Source organism: Marmota flaviventris, chromosome 4 (assembly GCF_047511675.1).
Source record: "Marmota flaviventris isolate mMarFla1 chromosome 4, mMarFla1.hap1, whole genome shotgun sequence".
Classification (NCBI taxonomy): domain Eukaryota; kingdom Metazoa; phylum Chordata; class Mammalia; order Rodentia; family Sciuridae; genus Marmota; species Marmota flaviventris.
The window spans coordinates 13,841,885-13,862,827 of NC_092501.1; the positions used below are offsets into that span (position 1 = coordinate 13,841,885).

General features: G+C 37.1%; 1 pseudogene; it reads right to left on the minus strand.

Moving 5' to 3' along the window:
* Window positions 1-1,816: 1,816 nt before the first annotated feature.
* On the minus strand, window positions 1,817-19,411 carry LOC139705470 (pancreatic lipase-related protein 3-like; annotated as a pseudogene).
* Between the last annotated feature and the right edge of the window lie 1,532 nt (window positions 19,412-20,943).

Sequence of the window (20,943 nt, forward strand, 5' to 3'; positions counted from 1 at the left end):
TGATCATTGATAATCATCCTCCTTTATTGGTTGTGTCTGTAACATATATTAAGCTATAATTAGTAATTGTTTGGGCTACGGTTCAATCTAAACCTTACCCTTCTTGTTCCCTCCCGCAACCCCATGCCTTATTTTCTTCATAATATATCACTTTCCTTTGTTAATTTATTATTTGTCTCCTCAAACTGGAATATAAGCTTCCTATGAGAAGGACTGTGTTTGTGTCCCCATCAATTAGAATAGTTCCTGGCCTAGTGGAGGCATTCAAATGTTTGATGAATATTGCTATTACTAAGGCCTGTCTTATTCCATGAAAAATAGAATTAATTGATTTAATTACCAGAGGGCAACTTTTCTTCTAAGTTCTTAAGGGTAATCTTCTGTTCATTTCATGAACTCTCTCCACTCAGAACTGGTATAATGCAGCCCTTTATGAACGTATAATTGGAGCCCAATTAACTAACATACAGCCTATAGTAAAGCTTGGATGAAGAATAGGAAGAGGTTACCATACAAATTCATTCAGTTGACTTCATTTCAAGATAAAAAATCTGCTCTGAACCTTAAATGCTTAATTATTCTTCAAAGAAGATTGGGTAACTATACAACATTACAAACTGCTTCTTTAGACATTACCAAGGGAAGGACAGAGATATGGAAACATTCCCACAAATCTTAAAAGGGATAGAAACTGAATATTCATGACCACCTGTCCTAGAACAGGTGCCTTTGTTTAGAACCCAAACCACACAGCTTTACCCAGTGTCCCTTTGAGACTCAGAGCCATGGGCAAGCCATTGCATTGAACTTCACTGAGATGTTTACTGCAGCCCTAAAGAACAGCTAGAAATGACATATGCTCAGGGGGAAGAATATTTGAGAAAAAGGAAGAGCATGGGTAAAGACAGGAAGAGAGGGAAGAGTAGGATCTCTTCCACATCATGGGGTGCAAGCAGTGTAACCCCACAGAACTGAAGATGAAAAAGATGGTGGAGACAAGGCTAGAAAGGTGGGCCGGAGTCTGTGCACCACCCAGGATCCCGAGGATCGCTGACTGAATTGATATTTACAGGGAGTTGCACTAAGGCACGGCTGTGTACAGGAACTCCGCCAGAGTGATTATACTGATGCAGGCTTCAACTGACAAAATAACCACAAAACAAAATCTCTGCTTTTCGTGCCTGTACTCACTATTTGAAGATGATGGAAATCACAGAGATAAAACATATAATCCATTCATCTGTTTACAAAAGGTAGCATCTAATTAGTGCATATAAGGTTAATTCTGAAATGAATTACAGAGTTAAACAATGGAAGTAAAATACGTAATACAAAAATGACAAGGCTGATCAAATAAAAGACTAAGGAAATTCAAGTTAAAAAGGAGACTTTATCAAAAGATACACAGTGAACATCTGTACTGATTTATTCCTATCTTCAATTTCATAAGAATTAGTGACTTACACAAATGAAAATACATGCTCATATTTGTATAATGTTCTATGGCCTGGATTAGAAATAGCCCTGTGTACTCTACTTCCAATTTTTTTAACCTATTTTATTATCTAGATCTATATTTTCACGTCATCATTTTCTGGTATTTACTATTTCTAGTTGGAACAATGGAGAAAACAGAGATTATGGTTTCTCCTTTACATCTAGGAAACATGACCTCAAAGAAAAGTGAAAACAAAACATAGTGTCATAGGAAGAGAAAAGTCTGAACAGAGCAATAAGCCAGTCCAACAGAGCATGACGGAGCCCCCTGCGCTGTGCCACGGGGCTGTGCTTGGCTCTGCAACCAGGTGACTGTAGACTATCCTGTTTCCCCAATTGTCCCATCTACATGGAGAAATCTACTTCCTTGAGTGACTTTGTTTCCACTGAATGTGTCAGATCATTTGTGTCTTCTGGATCAAAAGGAAGCAAGAAAAGAAGAGAAAAGGGTAAAGACATACAAGAAGTGCAGCATCCTGGGTACGTCAATGTCGATACAATGTTCAGAGCTGTATTTGGACAGTGCTGTCTATGTTCATGAAAAACACAACTTTAGTTCCAGTGAATTTGGTTAAAAAAAAAAAAAACGGCAGCAGCAACAACAAAACACTATATTACTACATTTAAAATTATGTGTAAACAATGTGTATAAATGCTCACCTTTTAACCTTCCAAAAGTAAATGGTTGAGTGATATCTTACAAAGAAAATTCTTTTATCTTCTGGGCCTTCTTAATTAACTTTTTCAGTGGTATTTGAGTGTCTTCCTTCGCTCATACCGTTGTATTTGGAGGTATGCTTACTTTCTTTAACCAGGTTTTTATTTGCCATAGTTTGATGACTAATTCAGAAAAAAATTCTAGAAAATGAACTGAATGAGAAGGTGTTTGCTTTTTAAAATCACTTAGAAGCAAAGTGAGCTGTCCCTTCTTCTCCTGCAAGGGTACTTGCTAAGAATGACCAGTCCATACAGATACAGGTCAATACAATGTCTGTCAATGGGGTAATTCCTTTGCAAATGATCCCATTTAAACAAACAAACAATAGAAAGAAACAGATATTTCATTCTGAATTTCAATAAATTTTTAAAAAGTTTTTCTCTATAACATTATTAAAAAAAAAAGACAACCTATCAGAGAATATTTTTTAATTAAAGGATTAATTGCCAAAGACCTCCCCTTCCCTCCTCAGCCTATTCCAATGGAAAATGGCTCCTCACCAGCCCACCAGAGCTTGAATGGTTTCTTCATCCAATGAGCAGCTTTGGCCGAGTCTCACTTGACCTCTCCGTGTATTTGATGCAGTACAGGCATTCTCCCTCCCCTCCTCATTGTCTTTCTCTTGGATCTTTTAAATGCCCAGCTAATTTTTCTTTTTATTCTCTCTCTGCCCATTCCTATCTCCTTCACAGTGGCTTCTTTCTCTGCTCTTTTCTTCTCATCTGACAAATTCTCTGAGGATGATCACATCATCACTTTCAAGCTCTGATTACAGTCTGAGTGACTCCCAGTCTGTGTGTAGTCCACACCTATTCCTAGAGCTGAGACCCAATCTCTACCTTCCTGGGGGAGGGTGTGCAGTCTCTCAAGCCCTAAGGCAACCTAAAGCTGGAAACCTGTCCCATCATCTTACTCCCAGATACTTTACCAAGCTCAGCCAACTGCATGTCATCCCCAATCAGAATCGTCCTTGATTCCTTGTTTTTCTGCATCCTTCAAATTCACTGAGTTCTGTTTTGTTCCTACTCTAACTATCTGTGCAATCTCTCTCTACTTTTCTGCCTGGGTTATTACAACAATAGTCTAACATGCACTCTGCCTCCATTTTACCATGCTCTAATCCATGCAGCTAGGGTGATTTTTCCATAAAAAGCAATTGATATACTTACAACTCTTCAATGACTTCGCATTCTGTGGAAGAGAGCCCCAACTCTCCACGAGGCACACAAGGTTCTTTCTTCACCCTGGGACCCAGTGTATCTCCCTCAGCTCAGCTCATATTTATTCCTCTCCTCCGGGTCTCTACAAACCTGACCTCTTTCAGTGTCTGCTCTCTCTTGCTTCCAGCCATTTGAACATGTGGTTCCTTCTGCCTAGAACACCTCCTTTCCTTCTTCTTCTTAACTCAGATTACAGGATTCAGCTTAGAAATCACTTTCCCTGAAAAGACTCCTAGTCTGGCTATGGAAGTTCTTCCTTTATGTACTGCATGCACCTTGAAAGTCTAACTAAAGTTTATTAATGAGGATCGAAGCTGAGATCTTATTTGCTGTCTTCCCTGCTGGCCTGAATTCAACGGAGGACCTCACTGTATTGTTCTTCACTGTGTCCCCAATCTGGCCCAGTGCTCAGTTATTCAGTAGACACTCAATAAAAACTGCTGAATTTTTAAAGATAAGTACTTAACTTAGCTATAGTACTTATGGGCAAACTAGGAAAGAGACCCTGTATTTAAAAAATAATATACTCCTTTAGTCCTCATTTTTTTTAGATGAAATCTATTTGCAAAATGACCCATTGTTGGGAAATCTTTTTAGGAAAAATAGAAGCAATTTCCCTGGTGACAGAAAATAAGAGACAGTTTCTTACATAATTAGAAATACTCTCCTTTACTAAGTTCATGATAAATTACTAAATTATAGTCAAACTTCATAATTTAAATAGTGTATATACATTAAAAATGAAAAAGTTGCCTTACAGGTTGCCATGCCTGTTTTCAAAATGAAACAGAAAAACTAAAGCAACTCAGGGGAAAAAGCAAAACTTCCTATTAGAAACATGAGTGGAGGATATGAATAGACAACTCACAGAAAAGGAAATCAAGCAGTGATCAACTATGGGAAAAGATGCTCAATCTTCCTAATTAGGGATATGCTAATTAAAACAGAATACAACTTCCTACTCAGAAGATTTGCAAAATTTAAAAAAATTGGCAATACCTTGTATTGGTGAATTCTCATTGGCTTCTGATGAGAACATAATTGTAACAAAACTAAAATCGGATCCAATTTTACAATTTAAAAAAGTTTATTGAGCATATAAAAGTTCAGGAACCAGGATAACTCCAACCAAGGTGGCAAGAAACCCCACTTAGGGCAGTTACAGAAGTTTGTAAAGCATGAAAGAGGAAGCATTTAGTTTAATTTTGCTAAATCAGATTAATAAAGAGGTAAAGCTCATGTTTGTGTGCTTTGTTTGTGAATGTTTGGGCTATAGGATTATGGTGGTTGGCCTTGGTTACATCTAAATGTGACTTTCACTTTTAATTTTTGTTAGAATTTGTAGACATTTTAGACTGTGATTTGGTAATGTCTGGTAAAAGTGGAAATGTCACATTCTTTGATAATATCTTTTCTCTTATGTGCCATGGAGAAACTTCCACAGAATTGCTAATAACCAAACTGGAAACAACCAAAACTCATGTCTATGGGGGAATGAATAAATAAATTTTGGCTGACTTCTACAAAATAAATACATTTGACTTATATATACATCAATGCAGATCTCAAAGTTATAATATTTAATGAAAATAGAAAAAACAGAAACATAGTTACCACATGATATCTTTATTTGATATATATTAAATTTATTTAATATTGCTTTAGGGGAGGAAATGAAATGACTATGAGGTACTTCAATTCTTTAATTGAAACTATATTTTAAAGTCTAAGGTAGACCTTAAAAATGTTAACTTTGGGGGCTGGGGTTGTGGCTCAGTGGTAGAGCGCTTGCCTAGCATGTGTGAGGCACTGGGTTTGATCTCATCACTGCATATAAATAAATAAAATAAAGGTCTACTGACAACTAAACAATATATTTTAAAAAATATTAACTTAAAAAAATCCAGTAGCAATGCTTGAGTATTTGCTATTTTTATTTATTTGTTTTTGTTTTTGGTACTACAGATTGCACTTTACCACTGAGCCACATCCCCAGGTCTTTTTATTTTTTATTTTGAAACAGTGTCTTGCTAATTACTTAGGGCCTTGCTAAATTGCTGAGGCTGGGCTCAAACTTTTGATCCTCCTGCCTCAGCCTCCTGAGTTGCTAGGATTACAGACATATGTCACCGAACCCTGTTTAAAAATTTTAAAGAAGGGAAATCCAATAAAAAGATAAAAGCTCATATCTATTGAGTGCTTACCCTGTGCTAGGCCCTGTTCTAAGCACTTTATGTGCAACTAATTCCTCACAAACTCTCTCATGACTATGCTTTTATTCTCCCATTTTCAGACAAAGGAACTGAACTACAGACAAGTCAAACACTTGTTCAGTATTGTTCACCTAGTAAGTGACAGAACAACAATGTGAACACAAGTGGCCTGGCACTAGAACCTCTCCTAATTTAATTCTATTCAATTTAACAATGATTCAAGCAATAAACGTGTACAATAAAACATGTCAAGGAAATTGACTTGTTCTCTAGTTTGTACCCAAAGTTAGCACCCATGTGGCCCAGGAGCCAGCTCCCACGGGTCTTCCAATCTGGCAGATTAACCCCCTTGTCACTTAATATACAATAACTTTGAGGGCCTGCCACCTGCCTTCATCATAGTAAATGCCAGGATCCTCTCGCCACTCAGAGCAGCATCTGTGGCAGGCAGAAGGGAGAGGCGGGAGAGAAGGAGGATGCACAGGAAACGCCAGGTTTGGGTTGTCAAGCTCTCTGAGATCCGTAGTTCACCAAGGCATGTAATGAGCAATGACAGCTGGGTCAGGAAACTGAGAGGACAGTCTGAGTGCACCCACCTGCCCTACTCTGGGGCACGAGGAGACTGGTTATTGCTGCTCTACCGCTGCTATATCCACAAAGTGCTGCTACAGTAAACTTCAGCTGGCAGGCCACGCCTCCTATCCTGATCAAACAGGGAACTAGCTCTCAAAGGCACAAGGATGGAAATCTTTGCCACTTCCCACTATAAAATGGATTTTCTTTTTCTTTTTATAGTGATAACCAAATGAGAAGTGCATTTAGCTCAGTATTGGCACCGCATGCTTTATGACTGAAAAACAATCAGATTTAGTATTTTGTTCACATATTGATCTGTGTGGAACTCCAGTGAGCTATCCATGCCTTAATTCAGCTCTGTATAAATAATTAGGTTTTTTAAAAATATGTATTTTTTAGTTATAGGTGGACACAATATCTTTATTTTACATTTATGTGGTGCTGAGGTGTCTCCCATGTTAGGTGAGTGCTCTACCTCTGAGCCACAACCCCAGCCCCAAATAATTAAGTTTTAATAAAATAATTTTCATGTTCCAAGTAAATAATAACATGTTTGGCTATAGCTATTGATTAGTTCAACCTTCTCAGGGCATCTTTGAAGATGACATTTAAAATATGTAAACAGAAACATTTTTTTCCTGGACTTATGCTTGTTTCATGGCAGTATCTGATTACTGCATAATAAATGCCCAAGAAAGCAAAATTGGATGTAATCTTCAAAAGAGCTGAAACAACCAGAATACAGAGAGCTGTTTCAGTTACGTGGCCCTTCAGCAATCCTAGCTACTGCTTGGTGCTCAGCACAGAAGCAATCCATTATTTCCCCAAATAGAAGCTGCATTTTTTTGCTACATATTCAAATCCCCATTTTTTAGCTGGCTGATCATGACTCAAAAAAGTTACTTTCTAATTAAATTTCACTGCAAAATACTTTGCTTACTGCTTTAGAAGATTTGTAGAATCTATAATAATAAGCAATAAAGGCAACAGGACTGAGAACGCTTTCAGCATAAAAGCAATGATCTCCAGCACAGTTACGTGCAAAGATGGAAGCCACATCTGTGAAAAGAATTGCCAATTAATTGGTAGCAATTAACTGATAACTGGCAGCATGAACCATCTCTTAGAGCCACTTCAAATGACAGATCCTTGACTTGGACATCCAGATCTCATGTTAAGGCTTGGATGTTGCACAACATTTATCAATGTTTCATGTCATTTCCTTTGTGTCAAATAATTCTTTGTGTATATCTAAAAGGACATTCGAGCAGGGTTAAATAAGCAAAAGCAAGTGTAGATGACTTTGTGCCTTAATACTAACATCTCCAAATGCTTCCTGGGATCTCTGATGTAAATATTTCTGTGCACACAGCATCTCCGCCTTAGACCAATTAATGCTCTGCTCCTCTGTTTCTGCAGGAAAGACTTGAAGTCTCTTGAAGTCACAAAACAGCCAGCAAATGTGAACCAGTGCTGAGCTTAAAGGTGTGACAGCTGGGGAGTATTACAAAGTATACTAAAGACAAATTAGTTTTGTCATTTTTCAGCATGACATTATTGCCACCAAGTTGGAATTATTGCAATAATAAATAAGATAGATCAAAAGACATTTGTGCATTCTGAAGTTTTCATAGCTTTCTAATAATTTATACTTACTTTATCTTATGTAGCAGCATCATTACTGAATGGCATGGACTATTCTTCCAATGACCTGCACAGCTTAGGTTGATCCTTGAGAAATTATATTTTGGTTTAGTATATATGGTAGATTATATTTTATAATTATGCCCACCAATGAATCACTCCTTCCTAGGTCTCTACTTCTTTGCAACATCATGTTACCATTTCTCCTATCAAGAGCCTATGGGGCTAGGGATATAGCTCATGGTAGAGTGTTTGCTGAGAGAGAGAGACAGAGAGACAGAGACAGAGAGATATTGAGAGAGAGGCTGTCTCTGACTGCTTTTTCACCTCTCCTGGAGGACAGTCTGATCTTGTGACTTTCTTTGACCAATGAGGAGGAACTGACACTGTGCAAATTCTAAGGCCTCAGTCCTAAGAGGCCTTTCCACATCCATCCATTCTTGCTATCTTGGAACCAACTGCCATGTTAAGAAATCCAGGCTAACTGGCTGAGCAGAAAGGCCCTGTAAGCTTATAGGTCATTCAATGGGGATCACTAGTCCCAAGGCTCTGGGCATGGAAACTCTTGGAAGCTTAGCCAGTCCAGAATCCAGCTAGATGCAAACGCATGAGTGACCTTAACTGACACCAAATAGAGTTTCAATAGAGCTCTGCCTGAATCCAGAACCTCAAAACCATGGGTAATAAGATGATTGTTAGACCTCTAAGTCATGTCGCTTATTATGCAATTATAGCATCATTTTAGAAATGTAAATAGCAGAGATCAATAATTGGATTGTTCTTTTTCCTTAAACAAGGACTACTCTTATATTAGGTCACTGTAGATATGTAGATTTATACTCACAATTAATTGTAATTTAGATAAGATAGTTTTTGGAATATAGTGAACTATTAATTTTAAAAGTAATGCCTTCTTAGTAATAAATGTAATATAAAGTAGAATATATTTTGAAGTCTTAAAATGTACAAAAGGTTGTGGGTCCCATCTAAGGAGGGAGCATTTGTTAGAGTATTTCATATTTTAGCAGTATTTATCTTCCTTATAAGCATTGAAGTCATACTTCCCATTCCTGGTGTGTACTTCCCTCATGCCCAGGATGTGAAGAATGAGTTTATTTTAAAAGATGAGGATGTTTCAATTTGCAGAAATCAAAATGACCACAACCTTTGGAGTTCTAGCATCTGAAATAGATAGGATAACTGCTTCCAAAAATCTCCTCTGTGCTTTAGTGAAATTCATTTCTGTTAAAAACTTACCAAACTCTAAGATGCATGTGGCATTTGTGTGAATAACATCAATTAAGTTGGCATGGAGGATTCTAGCCTGACTGCATTTGGAGTGTTGTAAAAAATGGCCCATCTGGGTCCAACCCTGGAGAAAGCTTGATGTCTATGAAACCAGGACATGTTCTCTAGAAGAGCAACACGTTGATTGTGCTGCTATTTTGGAGCACAGATGGTGAAGGCAGAGTATCCTCGCCTATACTGGTCAAATATCAATTGGGACAAAATACAGTCATACAAACTGAGTCTATAAACGTGAGGTATGTATATATTGCAATGTCAGATTCCTGCAAATAAGCAAAGCTGTGTTGAGACCATCTCAAAGCAGCTAACAAAGTCATAAAAATTACACTAGCTATTTTAGGGTCTGTATGGAATATCACATAGATAATAAGAATGTGGATTAAAGAGGATTTTGAAAAGCCACGTCTGAATGCAGGAAAAATTAATTAAAAAGATAAGGGATTTTCAAAATGTAAAGATGAATCTATAAAGCAACACAGTTAAAATAATAGAATCAGTCTTCAGTTTTAAGGCTCACATAGTTCCACTTTATTATAATAAAGAAGAAAAGCCTGGATCCCAGAGAAGTTACTGACCTGAGAGGGTCACTACATGTTAATGGTACCTGACTTAGAGGCCAGGTGTCTAGACTCTCAGCCCATTGTCTCATGTTCAAATGTTTAGTAAAATAAAGGATAAAGTATCTAGCAATCTCTAAAATGGTACAGCCATTCACAAAGTCACTCATTTCTACATTCAACAATTATTTATTAAATCAGGAACCAGGTTCAGCTCTAGGATACAAAGAATTAGACTTATCCTTGTGTTCAAGGAGCTTTCCTTTGAGTGGGAAGGTACCTCAATCCAGTGTTTCAGTGCAGAGACAGAAGTAAACATAGGAGTGTACAAGCACAGATAAGTGACATGCAACCCACATTGGGGTTTGGATATGAGGTGCACTACCCCCCAAAGCTCCTATATTAATGAAGAGATATCAACTGATTGGATTGTGATCTATAGCCTAATTGGTCCATCTTAGTTTGAATAGACTGAGTGCACCGTAACTGTGGACAGGTGGGGTGTGGCTGGAGGAGATGGATCACTGGGAATGTGCCCTGGAAGGGTGTATCTTCCCTGTGGCCTCTTCCCCTCTCCCTCAGTCTGCTTCCTGAGCCTGCCATGAGCTGAGAAGCTTTCCTAAACTGGGCGCTTCCCGCATGATATACTGCTTCATCTTGAGCCCAGAGCAATGGAGTTGGCCTTCTATGGACTGAGACTTCTGAAACCATGAGCCACAAATAAACTTTTCCTCCTTCAATTGGTCTTGTCAGGTATTTTGGTAACAGTGATGAAAAAGATAATGAAAACATACAGTCTTGGAGAATCAGGAGATGCTTCTTGACCTAATGGGAGATGACAAGTGGAGAACTTAGGGACCAAAAGAGTCATCCAGGGTCAAGATGGGGTAGTAAGCATCCCAGAGGACAACTGAGAATGGATGTGGATTCCAGACGAGAAAGTGAAGCACATTTGGGAAATTTGAGAAACTGTGTGGTCATCCCTCAGTATCCATGCGGGGCCAACTGGTTCCAGGAGCCCATGTGGATATCAAAATCAGAGACTGCTCAAGTCTCTTACATAAATTGATGTAATATTTGTATATTACCTATGTACATCCTCCCAGATACTTTAATCTCTAGATTATTTGTAATACCTGATACAATGTAAATGCTATGTAATTAGTTGCCATACTGCATTGTTTAGGAAATAACAAGGAAAAATAGTTTGTTCATGTTCAGTAGAAATACAACCACCATAGTCCTAACTACATACTACTTAAATGAGATATAATATGAATAATACTCAAACGGGTGCGAGAGACTGAGGGTCTATGAAGCAGCAGGAGGCCCTGACAGGGTATACCCACACATTACTTCATTTCTGTCCTGGATTCTGCATAGTGCTTGGCATGCAGCAAATTCAAGCTTTGCTTTTTGGAACTTTATGGAATCTTTTCTCAGTCTGCAGTTGGTTGAATCTGTGTATGTAAAACCGGCAGATTCAGAGGGCTGACTGTAACTAGTTTGCTAAGGTGGTGTGTCGAGTTCCAGAACTGGTGAGCATGAAGACAGCATGAGTCAGATGTCATCAGAGCTACGTCAAGGAGTTTGAACACGATCTGGCTATCAATGAGAAGCTATTTCAAGTTTGCAAAGGGGAGAGCTACATGATCAGATTTATATTTTAGCAAAATCTTTTGCTGTGATGTGAAGATCGGTCCCAGAGTAAAGAGGACCCAGAGCAATGCTGCCATTGACCCCTCTGGAAATGTGGCACAAAATTATATTTGTACCACAGCTATGGGGTGTTTATTGCCTCACACACTTGCTGTAGGATTTGTTTTATTTTTCTAATATAAAAGAGAAATTATAGATTGAGGAAAATAGAGGGGGCCTAGGATTAGAAACTTAAAGAATACCAACATGTAAAAGAAGGCAGAAGAAAAGAAATTGCTGAAGAAGCCTGGAGAGATACAGTCTGATAAACAAGGACAACCAGGAGGGGTAGGAACAAGGGGAGGGATTCGGATCTGAAGGAATGAGGCAGGCGAGGGCATCTGTTAGAAGGGAAGGTGAGGCTGGGTGGGGTGGGGTGGTGGGGAGATGGACTTGAGCCAGTGCCAACAGGCAGAGCTGGCGAGACAGAGCTTGATGGGGCCAGAGAAAAATAAACAGATGACAAATGAACAGCCCAAAGAGGGGAGGAGAATTAAATAACATACATCTGATCAAAGCATTCGTGCTTAAAAAAGAAAGAGGAAAAAGCATTTATCTCATAACTACTCTTCAACTCAAGGAAGGATTTTGTTGTGTTGTTAAAATTCAGCCACTGACTCATCCAACTTTTTGATGCAGACAGGATCCCCGAAAGACATATCCAAACACTGGCACATCTCAGACTATTTTTATTGGGTACAAGGCAATCAGATACCCTATGGGCTGGTGACTGGGATCAGCTCTCAGCCCTCCTTGCCCTCATTCTCCTTCTCCATCAGCCTGGTAACCCATTCCCAGACACCAGCTTGCACCAGAACCAGTCCAGGTGGGAAATGTGGTGGCCTGGTTCCCTAGGATGAGATGTCAGAAAGGCAGAGAGGAGATAATTGTTTCTCTGGTTGCTCCTTCCTCAGCTTGTCCCCTGAATTATTTCTAGTCGGCACCAGGATATCCTTACTCTAAACCCTCTCCCTCTTCACCTTGGGCCTCCAAAACAGCCTGTTCAGTTTAATGAGCATTCCATTGAACAAACAAGCTTCCCTTCAGTTCCCCGAACTTCTGCCAGCTTCTTATAAGCCACTACTGTTTATTTACTAGTAGAAGAGCCCACTGCTCAGGCTCCAGGACCCAGACAAGGGGTCTGTAAGTCTGTCCCATAGCAAGTGCAGACTGTAATGTTTTTTGAATGGATGAATAAATCCTCCCTAAAAATCTAAAAAGGTCATGCATCTTTATATTTCACTTCACTGCACTTTAGGGTAGGAAATTACTTTCTACAGTGGTGGAGCATTTGGAAATCATGAATGTCTTGTAATGTACTCCTCACAAATAGCAAGGTCTAATTTATTCTTTTAGGAAATGTGTAGGTTAAACAGTGTCTCAACAGACATATAGACCTGACTAATTCACTGTCATGGACCCTCTTTCTGTGGGAAAATGCACTTCACTTTGTAAACAAACAGCATTTGTAAGATGGAAATGGCTCACAATCATTGAGGACAGATTTATAATGTGTTTAAAACTAATGGAGGTGGTCCACAAACTGACCAAGGCAGTGAGTGACCTTGGGAGCTTTTGGTGATGAGCCCACGTAGACACACTGCCACCAAGTGGTGCTTCGTATAACCACAGGCTCTCTTGTAAGAAGAAACTGCTCTTCAGGCTACCATGCACATCTTCAGTACCTGTCTAGACTAATAAGGACAAAATTATCAGAAACTCTGTGTGTTTTATTAAAAAAAACAGATTATATATACTTTTTAAAAAATCAATTCATCCTACCATGAGAACATCAGTAAGATAAGCCACTTCAGCACCATCAATGGGGAGACTGATTCTAACATGAATGCATTCCAGTAGACCCTTAGTCCAGTCAAAATTATTGCAGTTTATATCTTCCACTTGAAGAAAAACCTGGCACAAAGATTCATTATAACCATTAAAGAAATAAGTGTTAAATAAAACCAAAGTGTTTCAACTTTTCACTTCATAATAAGAAATAATACTAGTCAGTAGTAATTGAGAACCCACTGAATGCTAGGCTCAGCCCTAATCCTTTATTTATGTATGTATGTATGTATATATATATATATATCTGCATATATAAATTATATATATATATATATATTTACTTCTGTATCTAGTAAATAAACATATATACATACATATGTTATTTAATTCTTAATCTGAGATAGGTACTAATGTTATCTTTACTATATGGCTTTATAAATCATTAATTGCTATATTAGCAGTCTATTAATCTTGAATATGAGAAAAATTAATTTCATGAAGTTAATATAGAAACTTTTTTCTTACATCAAATAAGTAGTTGACCATACCATACCATTCAGTAGTTTGTCTAAGGTGAAAATTTACCCAAGATTGATTATAAAAATATGCTACCATGATCTCTGTAGTTCATAATAAATAAAAATAAATGGGAAATGGATAAGTCATTTGAGTCCATAGAATACGGATAATGTGGATAACCAGATGGAGGATTCCATGAATATGCATTAATACCCTGCAAAGTACATTCCCATTAGATAGAAAGTATTCATCTCAGTGTAAAGAGTTTATTTACATCATACATCACATGACTCTGCCAATTGCCATTTGTTTTTCATCCCAGAATGTAGATATGGGTGATCTTGTCTGTTCTGAAATATGAGACTTGGATAATTACACAATTAATTGAACTGAACTCGTCTTTCAAGTAGAAGATTTTTATGTAAAATATTCCATATTATTCCAAAGCTGCTCAAAATTCTTTTGTTAAATTTCATATTTAACAACCTTCTCTAATACATTTTTGCTAAAGAAGTAGTTACTGCTACATATTGTAAAAGTACCAAAAACTTATGAATGCATTATAAAACATAACATATAAATTTAATCATAAAAAGGAAATAAAAATCTTTGGTTTTCAAAACAAATTTACAAGTCTATGTCGGGAAGTTTATATCAGAATTTCCATAACTTTACTTTTATATACCATTTTTTGGTTGTAATATAATTCATGAAAATTGTCTTATTTGGATTTAGAAGTATGTTACAAGAGTGGCAGAAATAGAGATTGTCCTTCTCACTTTATGAGGAATAGAGAGAAGATAGAGCCTCATTACATGAAATATAACAGCATAATATAAATAATTTTATATGATTGTGCCAAATATTATTTTGTATTTCTTGAATTTTTATGGGTTGTTTTTATAATCAAACTCTCAGAGACTTTAGGATGCTATGATTTTAAGTGATTTTTGTCATTAAAACAACAATTAAAAGGCAGAAGTATTAGCAATTTTAGAATCCAGCTGTGTTCTTTTCTCAAGATTACTTTGGCTATTCTGATTCTTTTTTTTTTTTTTTTAGTTCCTTATGAATTTTAGGATTGTTTTCTCTATTTCTGTGGGGTAAAAAAAAAAAGGAATTTATACAACTCAATAGCAAAGAAGAAAATAATTCAATTTAAAATATAGGTAAGCTACACTGAACAGACATTTTTCCAAATAGGATATGCAAATGGCCAACAAGATGTTCAACATCTCTGATAATCATGGAAATGTAAATCAAAACCACAGTGAGGTCAGAATGGTATTGGCCACCTCCCAGACCCAGCAAAACTCAGCCAAGAAGGGCAGGCTTGAAGCCAGGAGACGACAGCTCAGTAACCTACATGTCCCAAACTTCACTTTGTCTCACCTTCTCCTCCAAAATAGTTAACAGCACGATTTTTAGCTCACTCATTGGCATCCATTATAAATTTAAACAGTCATCTTCTATTTTGGATCCATATCGCATAGCCCTTATAACTTGACTCCCATTTCTGTATGAGGAAGTCTCCAGCAATGCCACCCCCTGTGTTTCCTTCCCTCTGCCTCCCAGGTCTGGCAGCTGCACTTCACTTTTGTAAGGTCCTTGCTTAGCATCTGGGTGGCCATCTTTAGTAACAGCGGCCATTTTTAGGCTTTCCCACGCAAGGGCATTTCCAGGAAAGGCTCACCACTCCCTCATACCAACCCCACCCTTAATCACCCACATTAGGACCTGCCTGGCTCTAATCCCTGAGCCTGCCCCATAAAAGTCCTGAACCCCAAGCCTGTTTTGGAGAGATGGCTTTTATTTGTCAGCTCTGACAAACTCTCCTGTGTATCTCTGCCTGGTCTCCATCTTTCATTTCTCACTCACCCCAGTTCCTCACTTTCCTTTCAACTTTCACACTGTCAAGACAGATAACATTCAGATTTGTTCTATAATCATAATGAAGTCTCCCATGTTTTGTCTGTAGGCTGACCCTGAAGAGTTAAAAATCAATAAACAAAAATTATATTATTATAACTAAATGTTTCCCCCTTCAAAGCCAACTAGTGTGCTAAAATTATGTTTCCTTCTCTGCACTTTTATTGTTCAGACATCAATTCCCTTCAGAGAATATTCAAATGAATCACTTTTCTAATACTTGAAATGCTTGAGCTCAATGGCATGTTAGTTTGATACCTCTTTGGATCATGCCCCTCTTGTGCTATTTTTATCTCATAGGACTCTCCAGTTGCTTTTCTTTTCCTCTGTTGATGTCAACATGTGCCTTCTTCGATGGGTCTCTAGTCTATTGAGGCCTCTTAATATTCCCCCTGCTTGACTCCAGTCTGCTTTTCCTCTGCTGTGCACTTTATCTCCAGTTCTAATTTGGACTGGGGATTTCATATTTGGATCATGGCTTTTGAATACAGCCTTCTGTTTTTCCTAGAATGTCCCACTGTCTTTAGTTTTTGCATTTGGTGGCTTCTTTTGATCTTGGTTCTGGACTATATTATTCAGAGTTTGGATTTTGAAAAGAAGATTTTCTAGATTTTCTCTTTCTAGTCCTCTATGTTTATAACTGACAAGAGTTATTTGCCATTTTGTGCTTTTCCATAAGGAAATACTCATAAAAGAGCATAAATATAGAGGAAACTAAATGTAATAAAGCAAACTGGGCAACATCATAAGGTATTAAAACCATTTCAGAGAAAATGGGAAGATTAAGAATCCTCTAAAAGCAATGTGCTTGCTATAAAATTAATAAATTGAAACTGGGTCAACAATTTAAATAGCCCATAATAAAATATATGGTTTTTCAATTATAAAATTGAAGAATATTATGCAGCCATTGAAAATGTCCATAGAGGATTTGTGATGATATTTGTACAGAGAAAAAAAAATAAAATTCAAAGGAAGTATACCAAAATATTAACAATGGTGAAATTTCAAGCATTATTATTTTCTTCTTTTATGTTCATCCAGGGTCTCAGATTTTCAATAATGAATATGAGTAACAAAAAAGTCACAAAAGGAAGAGACAGTGTACTTCAATCTGTCTTATTAATCATAATTAAAAAGGCAAAAATTGATCATGTGTCATTCATATATATATATATATATATATATATATATATATATATATATATAAATGAAGACTTAGAAAAAGCTACTATTAAAGTGAAATATTACTCTGCTATTAAGTGGCAGGAACAAATGCAGGTCACTCTATCACTAAATGGAATTGGTTCATTAGTTTTGCTAGGTTATGTTGTGGTAAGAAATACCTTCAGATCTCATTGGGTTATAAAACTTAAGGTCTATTTCTTGTTCACTTTATAATTCGGCTGCAATGATTTAGGTTGACTCTGGCTCTGATCTGCCCCTCTTTTTCATTTGGGATCCAACTAAAGGAATAGCCCCAGTTCTGAAGGTGATGTTCTTGGGACAGATGAACAGGAAACAACTGATGAACCATGGATAGGCTCTTCAAGGTGTCCAGGCTTGGCATCCTCTCTTCCATGCAATGTGGCCAAAGGTGAGTCTTAGAGGGAAGGACAGTAAATGACAGGGACAATGCTACAATCAACCATGGAAGGGTTTGCAAATATACATTTTTATATGTACCATTAAAAGAAAACTTTTTGTGTGTTTTAAGTTTCATTTCTTTAATTTTCAGAAAGTTTGAATACATTTTTGTACATTTCCAGTCATTTGTACATTTTCTGTGAGTGAGAGTTTTGTGTCCTCTGAGCATCTTTCTCAAGTTTTTTTTGTTTTATTTTTAATTGTAAAAATTTTTTGAATAGTGGAGAAATTTGTTTCCTTTTACTCAAATATATCTGGTAAATATGTTTGGTTTTTTGTTTTATTTATATTTGTTTTGTTTATTTCACTTTGTCATATAAAAGTTTTGCATTTTTAAAAAATCTTTATTTTTTAAGGTGTGGATGGACAAACACAATGCCTTCATTTTTATGTGGTGCTGAGGATCGAACCTGGTCTCGCCTGTGCTAGGCAAGCACACTTACTGCTGAGCCACAATCCCAGCCCTGCATTTTTTTAAAATTGATTTTTAAAAAATGACAGCAGAATGCATTACAATTCTTATTACACATATATATCATAATTTTTCAACTGTTTGTATATAAAGTATGCTGACACCCAATTTGTGTCTTCATACATGTACTTTGGATAATGATGTCTATCAGATTCCACCATCCTTGCTAATCCCCTGCCCCCTCATTTTCCCTCCCACCTTTCTGCCCTATCTAGAGTTCATCTATTCCTCCCATGCTCCCCCTCCCTACCCCACTATGAATCATCCTCCTTATATCAGAGAAAACATTTGGCATTTGTTTTTTTGGGATTGGTTAACTTCACTTACCATTATCTTCTCCAATGCCATCCATTTACCTGCAAATGCCGTAATTTTATTTTCTTTTATAATCAAAATTGTCTGTCTTATTCTTACTGGTTTTGGGGTTTTGTCTTATAAATAATCACTCCAAGATTATTAATAATTTCACTTTCTATTCTTTCCATACTTCTGTTGTTTCATTTTTTACTTTTGAATGTTCACCCATCTGGGATTTATTTTGGCACAAGGAATAGGTTTTTCATCTGGAATTTCAAGGCTTTTATCATGAATTCATGCAAAGTATAATTTTCTTCACATCTGAGGTTATTCCCCTTGTTTATTTAAATTTGCCATCATGGTTTTCTATTTTATTGTTTTATTAAGCAACTGCCACATAGATTTATTCTCTTTTCATAATGTTCTAACCTCTACTTTTATTTTTATTAAATTCTTCAAGTTTATTTGTTCTTTTCCTAGTTTCTTCAATTCTTGAGTCATTATCTTTTAATATATTCTGCAACTGAAATGTTTTGTTTCCTCTTTGACCTAAGTGTCCTTTAGGAAACATTTGAAATACAGCACATTACATGATGCTAGTTTTGATTTGGTAAGAACTCATAAATTGGCCTGTCATTTCATATTTTCCTAATTTCTAAATTAGTCATTCCTCTATGTAACTGTGAGCCTTTTCCAATGACATAGAAAAATGGGGAAACAGATTCAATACTTTATTCAAAAAATATTTATTTGAGTACCTATAATTTGCCACACACTGTTAGCACTGAGATTCAGCAGTGAAAAACATAATCCTAGCCCTCATGAAGCATATCATCTAGCAGTGGGAACAGGGCCAGACAGTAGAAGAACCAATCAACAGCATGTGGTGTATGGTAAGTAGTGACAGGTGCTAGGAGAAACACACAGCCTAGAAGGGATGAAGGTGTCCATGTGTTTAGGGGAAAAGGGGTTTGCAATTCAAACTGGTGGCCAGGGCCAGGGCAGGCCTCGCTATAAAGGTGGCACTTGAATTAAGGCCTGAGAGGGAGAGGAGCAAATCACATGAACATCTTGGGGGACCAAAGTTCCAGGCAGAGGGAAGAGAAAGTAAAAGATGTTGCAAGGAAGCAGGGAACCATTGTGGTTTCAGCAGATACATTCAGTATAAGAAAATGAGGCATTTTCCTCAGATGATCTTATGACAAATAAATAAAAATAAAAACAGACCCAATATTTCCAACATATTCATAAACTAGGATACTTTTATGAGTCTTACCTCTTGATGTGCCAAAGAACAAGAGGGTAGCAATCCACATTCCAAGCATCTAAGGTGATTTAAAAAGTCACATAAAAAACCTTCTGAAATCTTTACTTGTAAAGTCACCTCCCTAAAAAATATTAAGTGGTTTTCTTCAAAATGACATCACCTAATATTTAAAATCTAGGTCCAGAAGAACATGTAGCTCACCCTAGATTGCATTCTACGCCCTGCAAACTAAATAACATCACTAGGGCGTGCCTTACATCTTGTGATTAGAGATGAAGAATCCCAAGGCTTTGTTATATCACTATGAGTTTATATTTTGATTAAATACAAACTGAATCACTCTTGAAAATTAAATTAAGGCTTTGAGATATTAGGTAATAAACAATTAAAAGGTCTCATTTTTCCAAACAATTTCTGAGTGTAAGCATGCACTTAAAATAAATAGACTCTGATCAAAGATGTTCTGAGTTCAATAGCTTCTCTTTCCTGTGTGACAATCTGACATTGTAATTATCAGCACTGACTCTATAGCCTAATCCTAGGGTCCAAATTCTTGCTTGCTGCTTCTTAGCAATGTGTCCTTGGGCTAGAAAGTCTCACTGTTCTTTTGTTCACCTGAAAAATGGGGATAATTGTGATTCCTAACCCATGGGGTCATTTAGGTACTTAAATTACTTATTACATGATTAGCACTTAATACAAAGTATTATATTCAATGCCAACTTTTATTCTTTTTCAATTTTGTTAATAATTAAATGATTATTTTAGTCAGCTTTTTTATTGCTGTGACCAAAAGACCTGAGAAGAACAATTTTAGAGCAGGAAAAGCTTATTTTGGGTTGCACTGCAGTATGTAGATGGCCAGCTCTATTGCTCTGGGCCGAAGAAGAGGCAGGACATCATGGTAGAAGAGTGTGATAGAGGAAAGCAGGCCAGGACATGGCCAGTAAAAAGCAGAGAGAGACTGCTCTCCTCACCGTGGGCAAAATATAAACCCCAAGGGCACACCCCGAGACCCACCTCCTCCATCCACACTCCACCTGCCTATAGTCACCACCCAGTTAATCCCTATCAGGAGATTAATGCACCGACTAGGTTAAGACTCTCATAACCCAATCACTTCACCTCTAAACTTTCTTGCATTGCCTCACACATGAGGTTTTGGGAGACACCTCATATCTTAACCATAACAGTGGGCAAATTTATGCTCACATAGAGCTAACTATACCCTTATTGATTATCCATAGCCTTCATGATATACTTTAATGTAATGCAAACTTGCCTTTTTGACTACTACATTAAAGTAAGGAGCAATTGGATCCACAGATAGTCTTAGTTTCTCAAGTTTTAAATGCATAGAAGATGACTGAAATCTTTCTTGTTTTTTTTCCTCTTACCACAATAGCATTAAAATTTTAATGATTTTATGGGCACTCTGCCTTTTCATACAAACCTTGTTATGTTTGGCAAGAATTAGAATAAGAATAATTCCAAGTCCTCAGTGTTTTATTTGGTTGAAACATTTCCTGGCTCTTGGCAGCCAGAGCACATTGGCTTGCAGACTTGCAGTCAGTTGAGAAGTGGTCAGTC